This window comes from Mytilus californianus, unplaced genomic scaffold (genome assembly GCF_021869535.1).
Source record: "Mytilus californianus isolate M0D057914Y unplaced genomic scaffold, xbMytCali1.0.p SCAF_3, whole genome shotgun sequence".
In the NCBI taxonomy this organism is placed as follows: Eukaryota; Metazoa; Mollusca; class Bivalvia; order Mytilida; family Mytilidae; genus Mytilus; species Mytilus californianus.
In genome coordinates this window covers 73,599,539-73,622,556 of record NW_026262679.1, presented here as the reverse complement: position 1 = coordinate 73,622,556, position 23,018 = coordinate 73,599,539, and the positions used below count along the sequence as shown (strand labels likewise).

Below are 23,018 nucleotides of genomic sequence, written 5' to 3'. Positions count from 1 at the left end.
CTTTTGCTTTGAAAGAAATAATGGCTGATGTTGTAAGAACTGTGGTTGCGGTAGTGGCGGTGATTTCTTATACAAATTACTGATTCCATTTTTTAAGTTTACAAAAAAGACGTAATTTCACGAATGCATTTATATACATTACGATTTCTCACCTTAAATGACGGGAAAGTAATTTGAGGTCCTAGAAAATTTAATATATTAACGGTAGTAATTATAATAATACAGTAGGAAAATAAAGACACTAGTTATTATAAATGAAATCATAGCAATTATCAAAAGAGAAATTGGCCGTGCTCTTATCATGTGAGTATTTTCATAACATAAAAGCACAAGTGATCATGTGACAAGTTTAGCACATACTTACAACTTCCCGTCCAATTATACCGCTTGAATTTGTCTTCTAATTTTCATATCACATACTTTTCCCGTGTACTAAGAAACTATGCATGAATGACCACTAGGATAAGATTTCATTGTATCGTAATCAAGGTATTAAAAACAAAAAGTGCCACTGGCTATTTTGGAATAAGATTGTGTGTCCCAAATTAAAAAAAAGTGTTTGTACGATGCAGTCCGATAAATCCGACCACATAAGGCTTTGATCGTATGTATTTCTGCTTAATTATATACAAATTGTATCAAATTTAATATAAATCGATTCACTGACAAATCATTTTTGAGTAGTTTATCTCATTTCCCAAAAAATATCTGAAATGAATTTTAAAATCAACAAAACAAGTGAATCATCCGTGTTTTTATCGGAAATGTGTGTGTCAGGTAAATCCGCCCATGAGAAATAAATATGTATTGAGGGCCAGTTTATCATATATTTTACGAAAGGAAAAGGTTATCTCTTTATTAATAGACCACTTATAAAGGAATTCCAGATAACCCAAAAAAGTTTAGTAAGCAATAATATGATTATGGTTAGCTTTAGGAACTGTATTATATATATCACTAGATATTTTCGTAATAAAGGATTTTTTGTTTAAAATTTGTCATGCAGTGATGATAAGTACAGTTGAAGTTGAAGTATGAATAAAATAGCAGACGAATTACTCACGGAAGTGACAATTACGGAAGTAAATGGGAGTGGGCGGGTCTATCGGACGGGCGGAATTACCGGACACTACTGTAGTTAATTTTTTTTACATATCTTGCTATAAAAATTTTGGTTTCAAAAATACCGCTTTCATTTATATATATATATAAAGTACTATGTACCTTTTGAAGGAAAATTCAAGCAACTTGATGATGATGATGATGATGATGATGATGATGATGATGATGATGATGATGATGATGATGATGATGATGATCAGTTTTTTTACGTTCTTACGATTTTCAATTCATGATGAATTGAAAAACGTGATGCCTGAAGGAAATATGCCACCAATATCTTTATTCTGATAAAGTTTTTGATTTATACTTTGAAATATAAAAAACCAAACCTGCAATCTTATAACTGAATTATTGCTATTCGCTTTTTGAATGTCTATCGGCTAGACTATCTTTTGATCATATTTATCTATATGTTTTCCTTAATTTTAACTGTGAAATTGAAAAATGTTTACAAAACATGTAAAAGGCACATTTATTGTTTCATTTTACCTGGTAAAAAACGCAGACATCTCTTTATCTTAATAAACATACTTACACCAAGGAGTTACCATCTTTTCATTCTGGCTTCAAGGGCCTTTTAAAATCACATATATTTTATAAACTATTGATCTGGAAAATTATTTCACAAATTGAACAAATATGATACTAGTGAGTAAATTTTACAAAACATGAAACTTCGATAATGAACTCCGTTTTACAAAAACCTGTGAAACAAGAAGTCGGTCAAAATGAACTATCAATAGACTAATTAAAAGATTACTGTAAACAGGGAAATTTTCGCGGCAGTTTTATTTTCGCTATTTTCGCGGTAAGAAGTGAAACAAGAAAATAAAAGGACCGCGAAAATTTCACGGAAACTCTATTCATATGAATATATATATAAATATGTAAATGACACCGGTCAATCAGTTTTAAAAGTACTACCTCGTTGAATCTTCTACAAAGATTAATCAAATCAAAAGATCGATTAATAAGCATTAATCCTGTAATGGTAAGAGTGAAGAACAGAAAAAAAGCCCTGGTCATTGATAATTTTCTATGCTTTCAATGTATTGTGTGCGTTTTTGTCCCATGTACATTTACTCCATATCCTTTCATTTTCTATGTGTTTTTACAAGCAAACATGACACAACTGTTAATGTCCTTTAACATTAATGAACCGAAAACAAAAGATATCTGAGTGATTTTATCACTTGATTTACAAAACATGTAAAGGTGTTCACTTTCTAAATCATTTATGAAAATATTTATGTACGTCACATGGAAATCGCGAATTCAAAATGGCGCGAATTTAGATTATGGTATAAAATCGCGAAATAAAGACGGCGCGTAAAATTCCCGGTTTACAGTACTCGAATTGTGCTAAATTGGATACCGTATAGCGGGTTATTTAAGCGGGTGTAAAATTTCGCGATTAAGGGTCAACAAACTATACGAAAAAATTTAGCGGTTTTTATTTTGGCGGATTCTGTAATCCCAATTAAATATTTTGGTGGAATCGGAAATAGTTACATTTAAAAATTGGTAAAAATAGACAAACAAGTGTCTATTGTTAAAGTTAAATGATTATTTTACTTGCATGACGTCTTATCTATTGTTTATATTTTGATACAGTTAATGAATAGAATACCGGTACTTAGGTATTTGTCACAAGTGTAAAAACGTCTTGTAAATGTTACGGTTGATTAGTTACGAAATTGACCTTTGATGTACTAATTAGGTTATAAAGTTATTACGAGTAATTTGCAACTCTCACATAATTTGACACTAATTAAAAAGGGTAAATACCCGACAGAGTACCCTACACTCTTATATTATTTGACACTAATTAACTAATTAACACTTGACATGCGGCAATTTCATAAATTATATGTGAATAATGCACTTTGGAATTTGTTTTGTTTAAACTATCATAAACAGTTATTGACTCGTCGACCGGAAACGCATAGATCGTTTACAAAACGCCTTAGCTATGAGAAAGTACCGAATGTATGCATAAATTTTGAGGAATTTAGTTTCGTTATTTTCCTTCATCCGCCAAAATAAGCGAAAATAAACACCCCGCGAAAATTTCCCGCTATACGGTAGTCTATGGAAAGGAAAGAACATAAATATTTGCGAAAGCAAATTTACAGGTCTAACATTGTTGGGCTGATGTTTAGACGAGTTGTATATATATATTTATATATATATATATTCTGTTAAGTATTAAATTTATAATTAAGATCCATTTGTTACATCGGTGATCCGTTTATTTGGCAAACGCAAATGGCAGTCAGCAGGGTTTAAGAACAACTGTTGTTCGACCTGTTAGTCAAATGCGTTTTGTTAAAATATATTTTTCACTTTTTGGTCTTTTGGAAAATGTTGTTTGTGCTGTATTGAGACTCCTCTAACAAGAAATTTGTTTTGCATACACACGTATAAAAGTTGCGGTTTTTATCCAACGCAATCATAGGTTTGGATGTTGTTTTCAATTTAGACTTGTATATATATATAATATATACTTAAAATATACTTTTTCACTTTTTTGGTCTTTTGGAAAATGTTGTTTGCGCTGTATTTAGACCCCTATAAAACATACCTAATATATACTTTAAAATATACTTTTTACTTTTTTGGTCTTTTGGAAATATATATATATATACCTTTCCGTAGACTAATCGATACATATATGATTACTCACCCGTAACAAAGGTTGCGACAAACAACACAACAAATAGCAACTTCATCGTTGATCTAGAATGACAGGACCGAGGCGAAAATTAAATAATCCGTTATATATTTGAAACAGCAAGTAAAATTTTGGATCAAATGAATATTCCAACCAAATAGATAAAGCACGCACTTTAACTTTAAAAAAAATTTCATGATTCGTTGCTGATCCAAGTTATGGTTTTCTATGTATTTTTTTTTCTATGTCCCTTTTCCGACGGTTTACAGTTTACACTTGCAAAGATTGTCAAAATTCTGAGATTTAAAGGTCTAACTTAAAGCATTATTTTTTTTCAATTGTGTATACTCTATAATTTGTTATACAAAAAAGGAAAATAACTTACTTTGATTAAATGACAAAAAGAATGCCCAGAAAAGTGCCAACATGCGACTTTAAACAGGTTCAGTTTGGTTACCTTGAATCCATGTTTAGACCAATTCATTACTGACTTTTTATTACAACCACGAATACATCTTTTCTATCATGTCTTTTATTGCTAGATTGATGTTTTAATTTTTTATTTTATAAAACTTACAAATTTCATTAACGCTACTTCATATATCTTCCTGGGGGGAAAAAAATGATTCATCAAGCTAATTTTTGTAAAACTTGAAAAATAATCAAGAAATTTGTACAAAGCTGGATTAAAACTGACAACGATACATTTATTTGTATTCTTTAATGAACAATTTTGATGATCCTTTTTTGTCAATAAAGTAATTTTGATCTTTGTATCTGATCTCATGTAAGGTTATTTCGCTTTCCGCTATATAGATGATGTCTTCTCACTAAATAATTCAAATATTGAACTGGAAATACGGAATACAGCAGATGCAGTTAAATCTGCCTCATATCTTGACTTATATCTAGAAATTGACAATGGTGGTCGGTTGAGAACAAAACTTTACGGCAAAAGAGATGATTTCTGCTTCCCAATTGTGAAATTACCATTTCTATGGAGCAACATTCTAGCAGCGCCTGCATATGGAGTATATATCTCCCACTTGATACGATACCCCAGGGCTTGCGTTTCCTATCATGATTTCCTTGATAGAGGGTTGCTGCTCACAAGGAAGCAAATAAACCAAGAGTTTCAAGTGGTAAAGTTGAAATCCCTTCGAAAGTTTTACGTACGCCGTCACAAGTTGGTTGATCGTTATGGAATATCTGGTTCGTCGTAACCAAAATCCCGTCTTCCTTTCCCCCGAATGAGACCTACCGAATTAGATTTATCACCTGATGTGTACTTACATGATCAACACGACGGTGTCACATGTGGAGCAGGATCTGTTTACTATCCGGAGCACCTGAGATCACCTCCGGGTTTTTGGTGGGGTTCGTGTTGCTCAGTCTTTAGTTTTCTATGTTGTGTTTTGTATACTGTTGGTTGTCTTTTATGATCTTTTTCTTTTTTGCCATGGGGTTGTCAGTTTATTTTCGACTTTTTGAATGTCTCTTTGGTATCTTTCACCTCTCATTTGAAATAGAATACAATTGAAATATTCTATAACTGTTTCTTGATTTTAATATCAAAATATAATAAAGACATTCTTCAATTTTAAAGAGAAAATGTTTCCAATTGTGTTTGAATGTTCCTTTGGTATTTTTCACCTCTCTTATTCAAAGCCACCTAGGAAATACATAACATATCCACAAAACTTGAATGAATAAAATGTTTATGAGACTTCGCCTCTGACCTGCATGAAGGCCTTATATCAAATGATTGGAATCAAATTGTTTCTTGCTTTCAGTACCACCCAAACAATATCACGTATGTTAACGTAATTTTAAGATTAACATGTTCGTTCTTAACAGTATGTTACAGTGTTATATTCTGTCCACTTAACAATTATTGACAAAATAAATACAACCATTACATGTATTACTATATAAGTTGATTCAGAGAAAATGATTGATTACAATTTTTAGATCAGACAAAGGATTCTTAGACCAGCAGATTTATACCTAACTAAGAAAGCTGTATGACTTTAAAATGTAGTTTTTCAAACTGTGCTTGAGGGGCCTTGGCGGCCTAGTGATCTCAGTAGTAGGATTGTCAGTTTCCCTGCCGAAGTTCGATTGTTATCTCCGATCACTCTGGCTTCCTTCGCCAATAAAAACTTACCACCACGAAATAGCCCATAGTGCTGAAAGTTGTGTTAAACGCCATCTATCTATCAATCAATCAAAATGTTTTTGATTAAAAGATATTGACATATTACAAAACGTAATCAAATTGGTATCAACTACATTTATGACATAAAATATGATATTTCAAATAAATTTAAAGTTTCCTGTACCTTCCTCCTCCCTCTTGAATTGTGTACATTGAATGTGATAAACATCAGTTTTGTTTATACGAAAATCACTTTCAAATAAGAAAAAAATAACATTTTCTTTTTGTTTCTTGTAAATTCCTCTCAAATGTGTTTTAAGCTGAAAGAACTTGAGTGGTGCAACATTTGGAATTCTAAATACAAGCTTTGTTTTAAAAAGATTTCTTTGTTAATTTTTGAATGTTCAAATGTTTAATATGCATGATATTCCGATGTATTTTAACCAATTGTCTTCAAAATGATAGTGTTCAAGGTCACAACAGTATAATAAACTTTCAAATAAGAAAAAAATAACAGTTTCTATGTGTTTCTTGTAAGTTCCTTTCAAATGTTGTTTAAATAGAAAGAACTTGGGTGGTACAACATTTGAAATTCTAAATACCAGCTTTGTTTCAAAAAGATTTCTTTTGTTTAATTTCTGAATGTTCAAATGTTATATATGCACGATAATCCGATGTATTTTAACCAATTATCTTCAAAATGGCAGTGTTCAAGGTGTTAACACCCTTATAAACAGAAAGACCTTCTTATTGTCAAGAGGCGTATTTTCGTCTGTAAGAGCATCGCAACTTATTGAAATGTAAATGATCAATATAAAAATATTAAAACGCATAACATAACAGGCGTATGTCTTTTAGTGATGCAAGAATTATTCTCTGTACTTTCAAGGACACTGCTTACAGCAACACCATGAATTTTGTATGCATTCTGCTGTAGCACATCCCTTGTATTTCCTACAGTTTTTGACGCAATCTGGATAACCAAATCCGCAATCAAAAGAATAATAACAGTTAAATGGCCCACAAGAATTACGGGCAGGACTCGAATCAACGATCTGAAATCCTAAAAAAAAAACAAAACAAATATACTCATTATACAAACTAACGAATTACTATAAGTTGCGCTTTAAGTCTCTTTCAGTTGCAAACTACTAGTATTATCAGTTTCAAAAGTGTATAAAAAAACAGTTCAAAACAAGCAAAGGACAGAACTGTGTCGCAACATATCAATCATTTCAATCGTGATCCAATAAACACCAATAGAGCCACATATTAGCACATCATTAGATGTAATAAAAAGTACATATACGACGGTACATGTATAAATACTCGAGATACAATGGATAACCATTAGTTTGATGAAAAGATACCATGAGAGGAAAATACCTTTCTGACAAAATCAACGCCTATTCATTGTGTCTACTATTTTAACTATTATTGAGACGTCTTTACATTATTAGAAGTAATTTTCTTAATTACAAACTATTATCAGCAAACTAAAAAAGCACTAAAAAAATGATAGTAGTCTACGCATGTAACAAATTTAAAATATGTTACTATTGAAACACGATCATCACGCACTTGCAAGCACTAATAGTATAACGTTACTTAAATTTCTGTTGAATGGTAATAGTCAAAGTAAATTGTTTTAACGTATCGTTAAAAGAAATCTGTAAATTAGGCAAATTCAAAATTAATGAAATTATGAACAAAGAGGATTAAATTTAATGGCTCCGTTTCAGGAGCTTAGATAGATAACGAAATTCTACTATGTATTTTAAGTGTAATGAATGGCACCATTCGAAACATTTTCTCTAAAATATTGAAGAATAACTTTGCCGTATTTTGATATTCGAACCAAGAAACGTTTATTTGGAGGTTTCCTGACGTGTGAGAATTTGATATCGCTTGATATCAACTCGAGTTATTTAATTTCAAAAGAGCCTTTAGTGAGTTTATGATCATTATTAAAACTTATTAACGAGAGTTGATATCAAGGTATATCTAAATCTTTGGAGTTGTTTGCATTTTTCTTTCAGTTGAATTAAAAATTCTGAAAGACTTTGGCTTTTTTTTTTGGCACCTGGACAGGGTCACGGCAAATGTCCTTTTCCGGTGTCCACGGTACATCAAAATTAAGCGGTTTGTACGTTTTACAATAATAAAATTTGACTAAAAGAAGACTTTAAGTTGCAATGTGAGAATTTGTATATTATTGAAAAATAACATTTCTTAATTGTCACGAAGGAAAACTTTTCCGTTGTGACATTTGAAAGCCATCATTGACCAAAGAAATAGCCAATGGAAATTTCGCAATTCGTATCGGGATATACCAAACAGATCAGCTAATTTTTCCTTATTACACTCCGTTTAGTGTCAGAAGAAAGCACGATTCAATGTCATATTACAAAACTGAAAGAATTGTTCTGCCCAATATGTTAACATGTATACATAAGTAATAGTGATTAATATAAAGCAATGATAATGATTATAATGATTATAATAATAATATTGATAATTAGTATTATTATTATAATATAAAAGCCTCTGACACCAGTCTTGTCATGAAGGCATTCTCTAACTGCACAAAATTGAGATTGCATTTTTCGGGAGGGTAACCATCATGACGTCATCAATCGGTACTGCCTTTGTGGTAGCTATCCAAAGTTGGGTGTGCAGTTTCGCATTTTAGCCCCTGTGGATTTTTCAAATATGAGAGCTAGTGTGAAATTAAATTCATTTTTGGATAGCTGAAGAATAATATAGCCTTCATAGTGGGTTTAAAGGAACATCAAGCAAGATTGCGTGATGTATGTATTATAGCTGTCTTCTGTATGACAGTCCGTATTTTCATATCCATACCAGACATCGATCCGGAAATCATTGAAATGTTTTTCCCATTTTTTGATCAAATTTTACGAAAAAATGAGGCGAAAGACTACCAATTTTTATTTGATCATTTGGTATATTAATGTCAACAGTTTCAGAAAAAGTATCAACCAAATGCATTGAAATTCTAGTTCAAACCAAATTTTGGGGGAATATGTGATATTTTTATGTCCCTTTTTTGCAATATTTTATGGTAAATGAATCTAGAATGTTGCCATGGATACACAAAAAAGGAATTATTTTTCACCATTTTTTTCTTTTGAAAATCAAATCTATGGAAAATACTGATTACATACATATGCACATGTATGACATAAACATGATAAACAGTTGGCTTAATGTATTAGAAAGCCAGGAATAGTAGATGATTAAACATTTTGTGGTTCAATTTTAATTTTATATTTTAACTGTGGAGTGCTACCTTATGGCACATCAGAAAGTAAAGAAATGCACTTTTTAAGATAAATTTTATTTTAGTTCTGAAGGGATGGCAATACATGTTAATTTTATTGTTTACTGTCCTTAGCAACCAAATGTAAACATTTTGACTGTTCCTCTGGTATCTTTCGTCCCTCTTTTGACACTAAGTCATGGTTCGGTCTTAAATTTGTACTCCATTAGCTTCACCCTTGTAACCAAAGACTGCACTTTATATAATAAGCTCAGAATATATCGCTTTATACTTTTGCATGCGAATAAGTCAAATAAACATTTTTAGCAGGATTTGATTTTATAATTTGGCATGAATTAAATCTAAAGTTCCACTACTGTTAGAAATTTATACCCTATTTGAGAGTTTCTAAACTAAGGTTTGGTATGCTATTTACATAAAAATTGACCTATAAGTGCTTTTAAATACCTTTTTCTAACTGTGGAGTGGTACCTGTGCAAATGTCGGTCAATGTAAGCCACCATTTTGTTTTTGAAACCGGACCCAAAAGTATATTTCCTTTCTTGATATGTTATTTATGACTTATCGTGTCAATCGTTGATGTCTACGTAGCGGTTAAGAAAGTTCAAATGGAATTTTTCAACTTTTGGGAAAATATTTGGAACGGATATGCCATCTGTGAGGTCTCTCATATTTGTTTAGAAATCCTAAAGTTTTATCGTTTCAAGAAAACTCTTTAAGGGTGCCTGGATGTTTCCGCGCATCGACATTGCTGCAGGGCATGTTACTGTCAGGATCAGTTTCTTTCTGTATTTGTTGTGTGGATGTTTTTGTTAATGGAGGCATTTTTTTCATGAGTTATTTCAAAGATACTGCAGAAAGTCCTACTCGTTTATCGACTAGGTGTGCTCATTTTGCTCCCTTGAGGCTCGTTCAGATTTACTTTAGAATAAAAGTAGGAGGAAGAAGTTATGGCAGCAATGAGTTGAGTAGAGTTGATACTGCTTTAATAATTGTTTTTGTTGCTTTAATGGTTTTCCTCTTTCTTTTCTGTGTTTGCCATATATTCTAGTCGTTTATTCATCTACTAGATGCATGAATCAATATTTTATTGTTTTGTGTGCTCCAATTATCTGAGCTTTTTATACTGTTTTAGAGCTTTAGCTTAAGACACGACAAATAGATTTCTTTAACTGGTTTAGCTTAGTGCGTACATATAATGTTTTGGTGCTTTAGCTTAATAAATGAATACATTATTTTAGTGCTTTAGATAGAAAAGAGGCAAAGATACCAAAGAGACATTCGAACTCATAAGACGAAAATAAACCGACAACGCTATGGCAAAAAAGAAAAATAACAAAAGATATTATACAAAACACAATATACAAAACTAAAGACGGGTCAACATGAACCGGGGTGATCTCGGGTGCTCTGGAAGGGTACTAGTGATCAGATCCTGCTCCACATTTGTGACCGGTCGTGTTGCTCATGTAAGTACAAACCCGGTGATAAGTCTTATTCGATAGGTCACATTGGGGCCACTTATAGCTTGCTGTTCGGTGTGAGCCAAGGCTCCGTGTTGAAGACCGTACTTTGACCTATAATGGTTTACTTTTATATAAATTTTGACTTGGATGGAGAGTTGTCTCATTAGCACATCTTCTTATATCTATTAATACATTTATTATATGTGCTTAATTTTGAACTCTTTAATATGTATTAAATAACTTGTGTATGACATGCATCTATTGACATGTAAATGTATAACATGTATATGTTTATCTGTATTGTGCATGATCTGTCTTATGTATGTAATTTGTATTTCTGTGTACGCAGTATCTACGTCGGTTTTTAACGCTCTGATTAGCTTATGTGGTACGGTCTAGTTACAAAATGTCAAACAGTTGGTTTTATGTAGATACACGATATGAGGGACTGAATTACACGAGAAAGCTGTGCTATCGAGTACAATTTAGTTCCTCATATCGTGTATCACGCATAACCATGCGTTTGCCATGTGGTAATCACATGTGAAAAACGTTCATCCAACATGACTTTCAGCACGTGATTTACTAGTTTTTTTTCCGCGGTAGTATTTCAATTTGCGGTTTGATATCGCCTGCGGCAATCGCTTGAATTAACCAGTATGAAAGTGAGGTAGACTATGCATGCACACTGGGTCGATTTCATCAACGATTTGAATATTGGAAAAGTTCAAAACGCATCATCTTGTTTTTAAGAAAAGCTAAATATAGCAAAGGCTATAAAGGTACGTCTTATTATTGCTTTGTTCCCTTTATTTGTTTTTATTGTAGTGAATTTTTTGTTTAAAAAGTCGTAAAAATCAAAAGTGCATAATGTATGTTTGTACTGTTAGGGCTCATTTGGTAAAATCTAAGCGTCTTCGTCCAGGTCTGCGTTCATATAGAAACGACAATAGAATAAAAATGTTAGCACGGAATTAATACCATACTTACGTTAAGATTCTTATATTTATAAAGTTTGGTTTGGTTTCATGAAGTTCAGGACGGTATCGTATAAAATACTGATTCGGCTTTTATGCATTTTAATTATCTTTATTTGACTTTTTCAGTGGGGCTCCATCAGAGACCTTTGAGGGCGAAGAATATTAAACACCATTTCATAGTTAGTTCACGATTTTTATCGTATCCTTGAATATTATATCTGAAAGGAGTGGAATTTCGTTTTTAAGAGTCCTTTGGATAAAGATACGCACCCAGTTAGAGTTAATACATTGTCAACAATATAGTGTTCTGAGGCAATGATACAAGGTTATTTTACGAAACAATTAGTCAAGTGCAAGAAAACTGTAATAATCCGTTTTCCATAGCAAGAAAAAAAGGACCAGTTATAGATTCGTAGAAAATTTAACGGAATATGAGACATTCTTGAGTCAGGAAGTGTTGTTTAGTGTGATCGATGAACAAACGAAGTTACGAAAAAATGCTTTTATATGAAAAAGTGAAGGATAGTTTGAGAATTAATTTCAGATCCAAGGTGGATATTCACAGTTTAATTATGTGTGTAATATGAATATGCGTACATCAAAAGTTTTTTTTTTCATTTGTATTCCAGATGCAGTATGGCCAGTAATTAGATAAATATATAAAATGAAAATTTTCATGCTTTTTTGTAATTTGTTTAAACTCTCTTCTCCCTTTTTGTAAGCCGTGAGGATATCTTTAAATCTAAATCTGGAGATAATGATTTTGATTGGTAAGCCAATGAAACAAAATACTCATATCTGCTTATCTGTGGAGTTATATGTTGTGTAATTGGTTAACCAATCAGAAGTACTATAATTTGTAACTTGAATTGGGTAGATATAAACAGACATAATATAATACATTATATGAAAAAAGTATATTAACAAAAATATCAAATGACAAAATTAAAAGCTCAAACACATCAAACGAACGGAAAACAACTGTCTTATTCCTGACTTCATACAGACATTAAATTTTCCTCATGTAGAAATTGGTGTATTGTATTATATGTCTTTGATATTAAAAAAAAAGTACCTCGAAATCTTAAGACTATGTAATGTTTGCTCTACTAATGATATAGATGATGAATTTCATTTCTTTTTCCATTGTGAAAGAAATAAAAATATAAGAAAAGTCGCTTGAATTAATGAAATTGACTCTTAAAACACTGACTTTTTGAATTTCAATTGTATATTATATATTGAATCCATCAAGTTTTCAACAGGTACAAAGCCTATGTTCCTTTTTAAAACGGTCAATGGAACTGAAAACAAGAGACTCTTGATTTACTGACTATTAAAATATTTGTTGTATATATGGTTTTTTTTTTTCATTTGTGTTTTGTTCATCGCAAGCCGTATTTTATATACTTTAAGACAATAAAGTTTATCATAATACTCCAGTAGGGTATGTGTAGAAACCCCTCACACTTTTACAAAAGAAAGTCGAATGAACTATTGTACATTATAATATAATTTGATATGAACCTTCATCTAAATAAAGCGTTAATTCTTTGATTGACTAGCAAATACAGAAGTTAAGCTCATTTCTCTTTTAAGAAATTTATTGGAAACTCTATCAAGTAAATTTGACCTAAGGTTAATTTGGATATTCTTTTTAAGTCCGTTTGGTCATATCGTTCCTAACTTGTTTGTGTATTTTTACCTCCTTCGCTTTTAAACATTTTTGGCGTAGCGTGTGCGATGAAGATAAATCGAAAAATTTGCAAAGAGTTATTTTCATTTGATAGCGTTTCAGGATTTTTTAGGAAGACGACAGGTAGGAGGTAATGAAGGTGTTCGCAGTGACCGCGATAGTGATGGTTATCATGATTTCTGTTATTATTTTGAATGCAGTTGTTGCTGTTGATATGGATGAGGTATGGACGTTGAAAAAAGATGTAATTTCGTGAATGCATTTATGTACATAACGATTTCCAACTGTGAATGTCAGAAAAGTAATTTGAAGTATAAATCATAGAAAATTAAATATAAGTAGCGTGATAATAATAATACTTTATCATGAATAAAATGATTATCATTATCATAATTAGGATCAGAAAATATTAAAGAGGAATTAATAGATCCTCAATCAATTGTGTATTGTTGCATAACTGAATATATACGGATAAATTACTCACCTGTAATAAAGGTTGCAACAAACAACACAACAATCAGCAACTTCATCGTGGATCTGGAATAACACAATCAACGCGAACATTAAATAAATGATTGCATATTTGAAATAAGCAAGTAATTTTTTGATAAAACAAATATTCCTACAAATTAAACGTACTTCGGTACAGACATGATTTATAACAAACCTTTCTAAAAATGTCCGTTTATAAATATTGAAATTATTTAGAAAATAAGGTTTCAACTACCTCAGGCAGAGTTAATCTTGTATGGATTTGGCTATTTTATGCCCTTTTCAGTCGTATATAGCTCTTCAACTGTTTCGATTCTTATACATCCTTGGCTTTCAAACATTTGGCATTGAGCGTTCCTGATGAAGGTAAATTTAGAAAAGCGCTTCGGATGCATGAAATTTATAACGTGTTGTTTTCATTTTTACCGCACATCTTACTGTTTCAAAGATCGTTTCTTTGCTTCGTAGCTGATTGGAGTTCTAGTATTCTGTGTTTGTTTTAGATTTCACTTTTCGGACGGTTTACATAGATATAAGAAGATGTGGTATGAGTGCCAATGAGACAACTCTCCATCTAAGTCACAATTTGTAAAAGTAAACCATCATAGGTCAAAGAACGTCCTTCAACCGGAGCCTTGGCTCATACCGAACATCAAGCTATAAATGGCCCCCAAAAATGACTAGTGCAAAACCATTCAAACAGGAAAACCAACGGTCTAATCTATATAAAAAACGAGAAACGAGAAATACTTATGAACCACATCAACAAACGACAACCACTGAACATCAGGTTCCTGACTTAAGACAGGTGCTAACAAATGCAGCGGGTTTAAACGTTTTCATAGGCGCCAACCTTCAACCTTCTACAGTCTATTTTTGCGGAGAGTGTCGAAAAATAACATTTTAAGTGTTATTCTTTTCATTACACTAAACTGTTTACTCTATAATTTGTTATTCTAATAATGAAAATAACTTACTTTGAATTAATGATAAAAGAAGTAGATGGTCAGGAAATTGCCAACTTGCGAGTTTATATAGGTTTACTGTGGTATCCTTGAATTTATATGTTCAGACAATATCAGTGTTGGATTTTTATTACAACCACGATTACATCTTTTCTTTCAAGCGTTTTGTACTAGGCTCGAATGCAAGGAGACGTGGCGTTACAAAAGATTCCCAAACAATTAAATGACTCAAAATTTGCTGACGTTGATGAATGCCTAACAAAAATGTTAAATGTTAACTTCTGTATTAGCTTCAAAGAACGTTTCCTAAATAAAACTGTCTCATTTGTTTTTATTTACAATATAATTGATATGCGGTCATATACTTTATGAATTGATTATCATCAAAAAGAGAAATTTACTGGTAGTTTGATTTATGTGTCCAATTTGCTTTTAATTTCTATTATTTTGGTTCTTTGTTGAGGTTTTTCAAAAAATATATACAGTCGGAACAGTAAATAAATGTTTGCAGTTTAACGTAGCAATTTCTTTGAATTTTAAACGCAAAAATTCGTCCAACATCCATCAATTATGTTGAAAAATCTACCCTATTAGTGTTTACAATAGTTATAAAGGTTTATTATCGTTAAACCTGCCTCTTAAAACCTACGCGAACAATTTAAGACATTTGAGTGGGCAATGCCAGTTCTAACATAAAACTGCTTTTGGGTTAGCAGCGTTCCTCCATAGATGCTAATAAATTGCTTCGCCGAGCGCAGCTGGATACGACCGCAGAGGTCCAACCCTGAACAGTTGGGGCAAAAATGGACACAATATTCGCGCTTGATATGGGTCTGAATTTGGATTACAATATTCTCGTTTGATACAGGTCTGAATTGGGATTGTAATTAAATATTTGACACCTAATAGGTTTCTGACACAGAATAACTGTAGTCAAAGAACTTAGAATTGGTTATATGATTTGAATTTATATTCAATACTTTGCTTTTATGCAATACACTATGCTGTTGCAAATTGATGCCCCCCCAAAAAAAAAAAAAAAATTCACCCCCCCCCCCCCCCCCCCCCCCTGTTTTTGCAAAAAAAAATAATATTTGAAGAAATTTTCTTTTTAATTTCTGAAATCTAAAATGAGAAAAAAAATGCCCCCTCCCTCCCTTTTCCAAAAGAAAATTCTTTCCCTCAAGATATGGTCATTATCTCAAATTTCCAATGGGGTTTGCAACCATAATTACCCATTTAAATACATCATACAAGTCTTAAAATAGAAAATAACATACAAAACATGTCTAAAATTAATATTCCTTAATCAGCATTTTTAATAGTAACTTCTAAAAATAAATTGACAGCTAATCACCTCAAGACAATACAACATTTCTTTATACATAATTTAAAAGCAGTGTTAGGGAGGTAATCCAAACACAAAACATTATACTTAAAAGTAATTGTCCATTAACAAGGAAACCCTTGTTTTCCCCCTTTTTTGCCAATAGTTCCTAAACGGTTTGAGCCATTACCCCCCAAAGCCAATCCTAATCATCCCTTTGTGGTATGGAAACTTGTGGTATAATTTCAGAGAGATCCATACACCGTTCCACAAGTTATTGTCTGGAAACTGGAAAAATGATTATTTGGACCCCTTTTTGGCCCTTAATTCCTAAACTGTTAGGACTATAACCCCCAAAATCAATCCCAACCTTCCTTTTGTGGTTATAAACCTTGTGTTTAAATTTCATAGATTTCTATTTACTTATACTAAAGTTATTGTCCGGAAACCAAATGTATAAAAACTGTTCCAGCAGTGTAAACCCTGGCAGCTGTTATATGTAAAACATGTCTTCGTATATGATTTAACATCACGGGGGATAAGGTTAATATGCGAAATGATGTTCTTTGCTTGTGATTTGGTCCTGATGATCGTTGAAAAAACGTAGACAAAGACGAAAATGATGAGTTTTGACGTTTTCTGGAATAATAATAGACGAAAAGAAATAGTTGAGATGTTTTAAATTTGATTATTATGATTGCAAAGGCAAGCAACGAAAAAATGCTCTCTTTTGGGCTTTTCTGTGTGTATCCACAAGTGCTAAAAAGTAAAATAACAAAAATACCGAATTCCAAGGGAAATTCAAAACGGAAAAGTCCTTAAAAAAATGGCAAAACCAAAAGCTCAAACACATCTAGCGAATGGAAAACAACTGTCACATTCCTGACTTTGTACAGTCATTTCCTTATGTAGAAAATGGTGGATTAAATCTGGTTTTATAGCTAGCTAAACCTCTCACTTGTATGACAGTCGCATTGAATTCCAATATATTGACAACAATGTGTGATCAAAACAAACAGGCATAATAGGTTAAACCGTCAAAAATTCATATAATGAAAATAAGAAGAGGTCGGCAAGGAGAGGCGCACAGTTCGTTCCCATAGGAATGCCGACAACTTGCTGAAAAAGTCTACCTCAAAATTCAACAAAGATGTTATCAATGAGAAAATCAAGCATACTGATCACTTGTTCCTCTGTGTAGCATGCATGTTTTACCTTTTTGTTCACTATTAACAAAATATGCCGTATGGTATCCAAAGCAATAAATTTATAACGTATGCTACCATTTTTATATTGAAAAGCATTGTGGATTATTTCTCATAGACGATTTTTCAATTTCACATGGGGAATTGTGGTATTTCTGAAGACCCTCTTTCACTGCGTACAGAATTTTTGTCAATCTAATGGACAATTCCTTTGTAGAACATACAGATGAACTGGCAATGTACCGTTGTTTGTACGGAATTTTGTGAAGCTTAGGTATCCAATACAAACAGGGTAAATCCTCAGATTTGCTGTTGAATGTAATGTTCATTGAAACCATGAAGGACTTATGATTTGCCAAAATCTCATCCTTGTCAAATGATATGTTTTTGTATATGGGATTATCGGAGTGCTCATTTATCCTAATTCATTTACAAGACACTCATAGAAGTACGATTTACATACAAAAACAATATTATTTGAAGCTTTGTCCGCAAGAACAACAACATATTTATCGTGAAGAGATGATAGACATTTCACAGCTTCTTTGTCTCTGAAAACGGACTTTGATCGATCATCATAATTTTCAGAAATCTGGAACGGATATAAATTAACACAAGAGTGCACACGATGCAATACTGCTTTACTTATCATGCTTGGATTTATGTTGAAAGTCTGTACAATGAAGATTTAATATATGTATAACATTAATTTAACATAAATTATCCATAAAAATGATGTCAAAGTCGGATAAAACCTGCCAGACAGGCATATACACTTTACAATTCTACCATACACTAAAGTTAGCCTATTGCTTAAAGTATATGATAAACAGACCTACTGATTACGAAAATTGAACATTGACTATTGAACCATAAAAATGAGGTCAAGTTTATACGAACTCTGACAGGCATTATGTACTCCATGCAATCATTTAACACACCAAATATGGTTGAAATATTGTTAATAGTATCTGAGAAATAGACATAACGAAGAAAACTTAATATTGACCAAAGATCCTTGAAAATGAGGTCATGGTCAGATGAACCCTCCCAGACAAAAGCGTTCTCCTTGCAATCTTTCCATACACCAAATATGGCTGCCCAATTGCTTATATTGTCCGAGAAAAGAGCAAACCACAAAAATATAACATTGTCTAATGAATAACGAAACAAGTACAAGGTCAAGATGAAACCTGTCAGTCGGATATGTACAACTTACAATCATTCCATAGACCAAATATGGTTGACCTATTGTTTATAGTATCTGAGATATAGACTTTACCACAAAAACTTAATCTTGATCACTGATCCATAAAATGAGGTCGAGGTCAGGTGAACTCTCAGGTTGTCTGACGGACATGTAGATCTTGCAAGGATCCTATATACCAATAAACAAAAGTTTCATGAAAGCACTTTAAAGATATTGTCCGAAAACTGGAAAATCAGCCCTTTTTTATGAATTAACTCCCATAACTCGGAAACGTAAACTCTAAAATTTATAATAATCAAAAGAGAGCTTAAGTCAATAGATATAAGCAATTCACCAGTTTCATGAATAATGCTGAAAGCATTTTTTGAGTTATTGTCCGAAAACTGGAAAACCACCCTTTTTATAATAAATAAAACCCCAAAACTCGGAAATGTAAAATCTAAAATTTATGAAAATCAAAAGGGAGCTCATGTCAATAGATATAAACAATTCATCAAAGTTTCTTGCAAATTGGTGAAAGTGTTTATTGAGTTTTTGTCCGAAAACTGGAAAATCACCCTTTTTTAATAAATAAAACCACATAACTCGAAAATCACCCTTTTTTAATAAATAAAACCACATAACTCGGAAATGTAAAATCAGAAAATTTATAAAAATCGAAAGGGAGCTCATGTCAATAGATATAAACAATTCACCAAAGTTTCTTGCAAATTGGTGGAAGTGTTTTTTGAGTTTTTGTCCGAAAACTGGAAAATCACCCTTTTTTAATAAATAAAACCACATAACTCGGACATGTAAAATCTTAAAATTTATCAAAATCGAAAGGGAGCTCATGTCAAAAGATATAAACAATTCAACAAAGTTTCTTGCATATTGGTGAATGTGTTTTAGAGTTTTTGTCCAAAAACTGGAAGAAAAAACCCTTTTTAATGAATAAAACCCCCATTACTTGGACACTTAAAATCTAAAATTCATAAAAAACGAAAGGGAGCTCACGTCAATAGTTATAAACAATTCACATATGTTTCATGCAAATTGGTAAAAGCGTTTTTGAGTTATTGTCCGACATGTTGACGACGGACTGACAGACGGACGGACAATGGTATACCATAATACGTCCAATAAACGGGCGTATCAAAATATATATTCTATTACCAAGTGAGTATTTCACATGACAAAAAAAAAAAAGAGCAGTCACTGAACCATGAAGATAAGGTCAAGGACAATGGACATATGACAGACGGAAACTTAGTTCTACAAATCATCTGCACACAAGATATGAAGCATTCATGTCTTCTTCATGGTGAAATAAAGCTTTATATAAATACATATGTAGTTTATGTAATTGCCTCTGGATAGGAATCCCTGTGTGTTGCATATTGCAACTTTCGTCACAGCGAGACAAAAAATGTACCTGCAGTCTGCTTTCTATACCCAGATCCGCATGACAGATGTAGGCAACTATAAGTAACCGTATGGCCTTCAAAATGATCAAAACCTAAACAGTATAGTAACAGATGTAGGCAACTATAGGTAACCTTATGGCCTTCAAAATGATCAAAACCTAAACAGTATAGTTACCTATAACATGACAAAATTTAAACAATCAAAATAAAAAAACCAGCCTAATTTATGACAAAACAATGAACGAAAAAACATTATGACAAACAGTAAACAATAACAACCTCTGAATTAAAGGCTCCTGACTTTGGATAAGCACTTACAGATTGTGGAGTAAACTTATCACATATTAATCATTGGTCCAGGCAACAAGCATAAACTAGAGAGAAAAACAGACCCCCCTCATGAGTCATGGTTTTACACATCAAATGCACTAATTATTTTTAATATGTAATTCCTTACAGACACAAACTTAGTTCTTTATATATCTTAAAACAGTTTAATCTTTTATACAATATTCAACATTATACACAATGACAATAAATATGACATAACAGCAGTTCCATTATATTTTCTGTAAAATCCTATTATGCTTCATTCTAGCTTGTCTAATCTCTAAAGTTTTTTGTAATTGTCCTGGTAATTCTTTATTTGTAAAAATGATCTGCAAAATAACATTAAAATAATCTGCAAAATGACATTTAAATAATTAACAACCATATAGGGTTTCCCCATGGTCAATTTCATTTTCGCCACCTTTTACCAGGATTCATCATTAATCAGTTTATTGGATTCTTCTTGTCTAGTTTAAGGACATAGAATATGACCTGAGATTTTCTTACTTTTGAACAATCTCTTCAAACACAGTTTTTTGAGGAGAACAATCTTTAAAAAGAAAAGTTGAGATGTAAAACTATGCTTAAAACATTTGGGCCACTTAAAAGATCATGAAGTATGCAATTCAACACAATTAATTTCATCCAATTGTAAAAAACAATTCTTTAGGGGACATGTGACACATATTAACACACATTTTCATTAAAGAATATAATTAACACCTTTTTAAGTTAGTCAATTGTTGCCGATTGCTATCATATGCAATCAGCTGATTATTGACTTTTTTGTCAAAATCAAAACGTTTGACGAGTTAAAGATGAAATTTTCGTATTGTCTAATCATTGAAAAAGTCTGAGAAACCTGAAACAAAAGTAATAAGATGGAACCATTATATTTCTTTCACCAATCATGATCTTTAATCGCCACATTTATTAATTTTTTGCCAAAATACGATAAAACAACTGGGCAGGGGGGATAAAAAAAAAACCACTATATTAATGTAATATTTGTACAATTTCTACTTAAAAAGGTGCTCTTGTTTTCAATTTTTCTTATATCTTAATTGAGCTCTTTTAAGGGTACATCTACAAGAAATGGCAAGAATCGGGTAACAACAAAACAGGATGTCAATTAGACTAAACATTGGGTTAGTATAAATATAGTGTTTCTCTCAATTCTCTTAAACAATGTAGCTGTATCATAAGCTAAATGGCTTAAACAAATTACCTGGATTTACTTTCAGAAATTTTACAACTGACATCGTACATAATAACAAGTTGAAAGGTTTGGATGAATCAAAATTATTACTTGAAAAGTTTCAGAAGATTAATATAGCCATTATACTCTAAAGTACTATTTTCAATGAAAAAGATACAAGCTTTTTGTTATTGTGTGTCTGCCCTGCAAAATCCCTTTTTAATCACCCTATCTTGCCTTCACATTGTTTCTTTTTTGGTTTTTCACATTTTTGGGATGTTTTGGTAGAAATGATTAAGTTATGAACACAAGAGTGCACACGCTGAAATGTCTCGCCTTCTTTACTAACCATTGATATTATGTTGATAGTCCTAAATATAAAGCTTTACTACAACTATCACATTAACTTAACATGATTTAAGAAAATGAGGTCAAGGTCATATAAACCAAACTAGAAATACATGTACACCTTACAATCATTCAATACACTAAATATAGTTGACCTATTGCTTATAGTTTCTAAGAAACAGACTTAACCAAGAAAACTAAACATTGACCAATGAACCATGAAAATAAGGTCACGGTCAGATGAACCATGCCAGCTAGACATGTACAGCTTACAATCCTTCCATACAACAAATATAGTTGACCTATTGCTTGTAGTTTAAGAAAAACAGACCAAAACACAAAATCTTAACAATTGAACAATGAACCGTGAAAATGAGGTCAAGGTCAAATAAAACATGCGAGACTGAAATGTACATCATAAAATATTTCCATACCCCAAATAGAGTAGACTAATTGCATATAGAATTAGAAAAAAAATACCAAAACTCAAAAACTTAACTTTGACCACTGAACCATGAAAATGAGGTCAAGGTCAGATGACACCTGCCAGTTGGACATGTTCACCTTACCATCATTCCATACACCAAATATAGTAGACCTATTGCATACAGTATAAGAAAAACAGACCAAAACACAAAAACTAAACTATAACCACTGAACCATGAAAATGAAGTCAAGGTCAGATGACACTTGCCAGTTGGACATGTATACCTTACAATCCTTCCATACACCAAATATACAAGATCTATTGCTTATAGTATCTGAGATATGGACTTGACAACCAAAATTTGACCTTGTTCACTGATCCATGAAATGAGGTCAAGGTCAAATGAAAACTGTCTGACGGGCATGAGGACCTAGCAAGGTACGTACATACCAAATATAGATATCCTATTACTCATAAAAAGAGAGAAATTAACGTTACAAAAAATCTTAACTTTTTTTTCAAGTAGTCACTGAACCATGAAAATGAGGTCAAGGGCAATGGCCATGTGACAGACGAAAACTTAGTAACATAAGGCATCTATATACAAAGTATGAAGTATCTAGGTCTTTCAACTCCTAAAATATAAAGCTTTTAAGAATTTAGCTAACGCCGCCACCGCTGCCGCCACTGCTGGATCACTATCCCTATGTCGA

The 23,018-nt window shown here is 32.1% G+C and overlaps 1 long non-coding RNA gene across 2 annotated transcripts in view; it reads right to left on the bottom strand.

Annotated features, from left to right (window-relative positions):
* Nucleotides 1–15,029, bottom strand: part of LOC127735063 (uncharacterized) — a 28,407-nt gene extending 13,378 nt beyond the window's left edge. The window contains exons 1-3 of one of the 2 annotated variants that reach the window (XR_007998001.1): nt 14,867–15,029; nt 13,882–13,934; nt 6,010–7,017 (exon numbers count right to left, since the gene is read on the bottom strand). This is a non-coding gene — a long non-coding RNA (uncharacterized LOC127735063). Of the gene's footprint in view, nt 1–6,009; nt 7,018–13,881; nt 13,935–14,866 lie in introns of those variants that run through there. The other variant, XR_007998000.1, reaches the window with a different exon arrangement.
* Between the last annotated feature and the right edge of the window lie 7,989 nt (nt 15,030–23,018).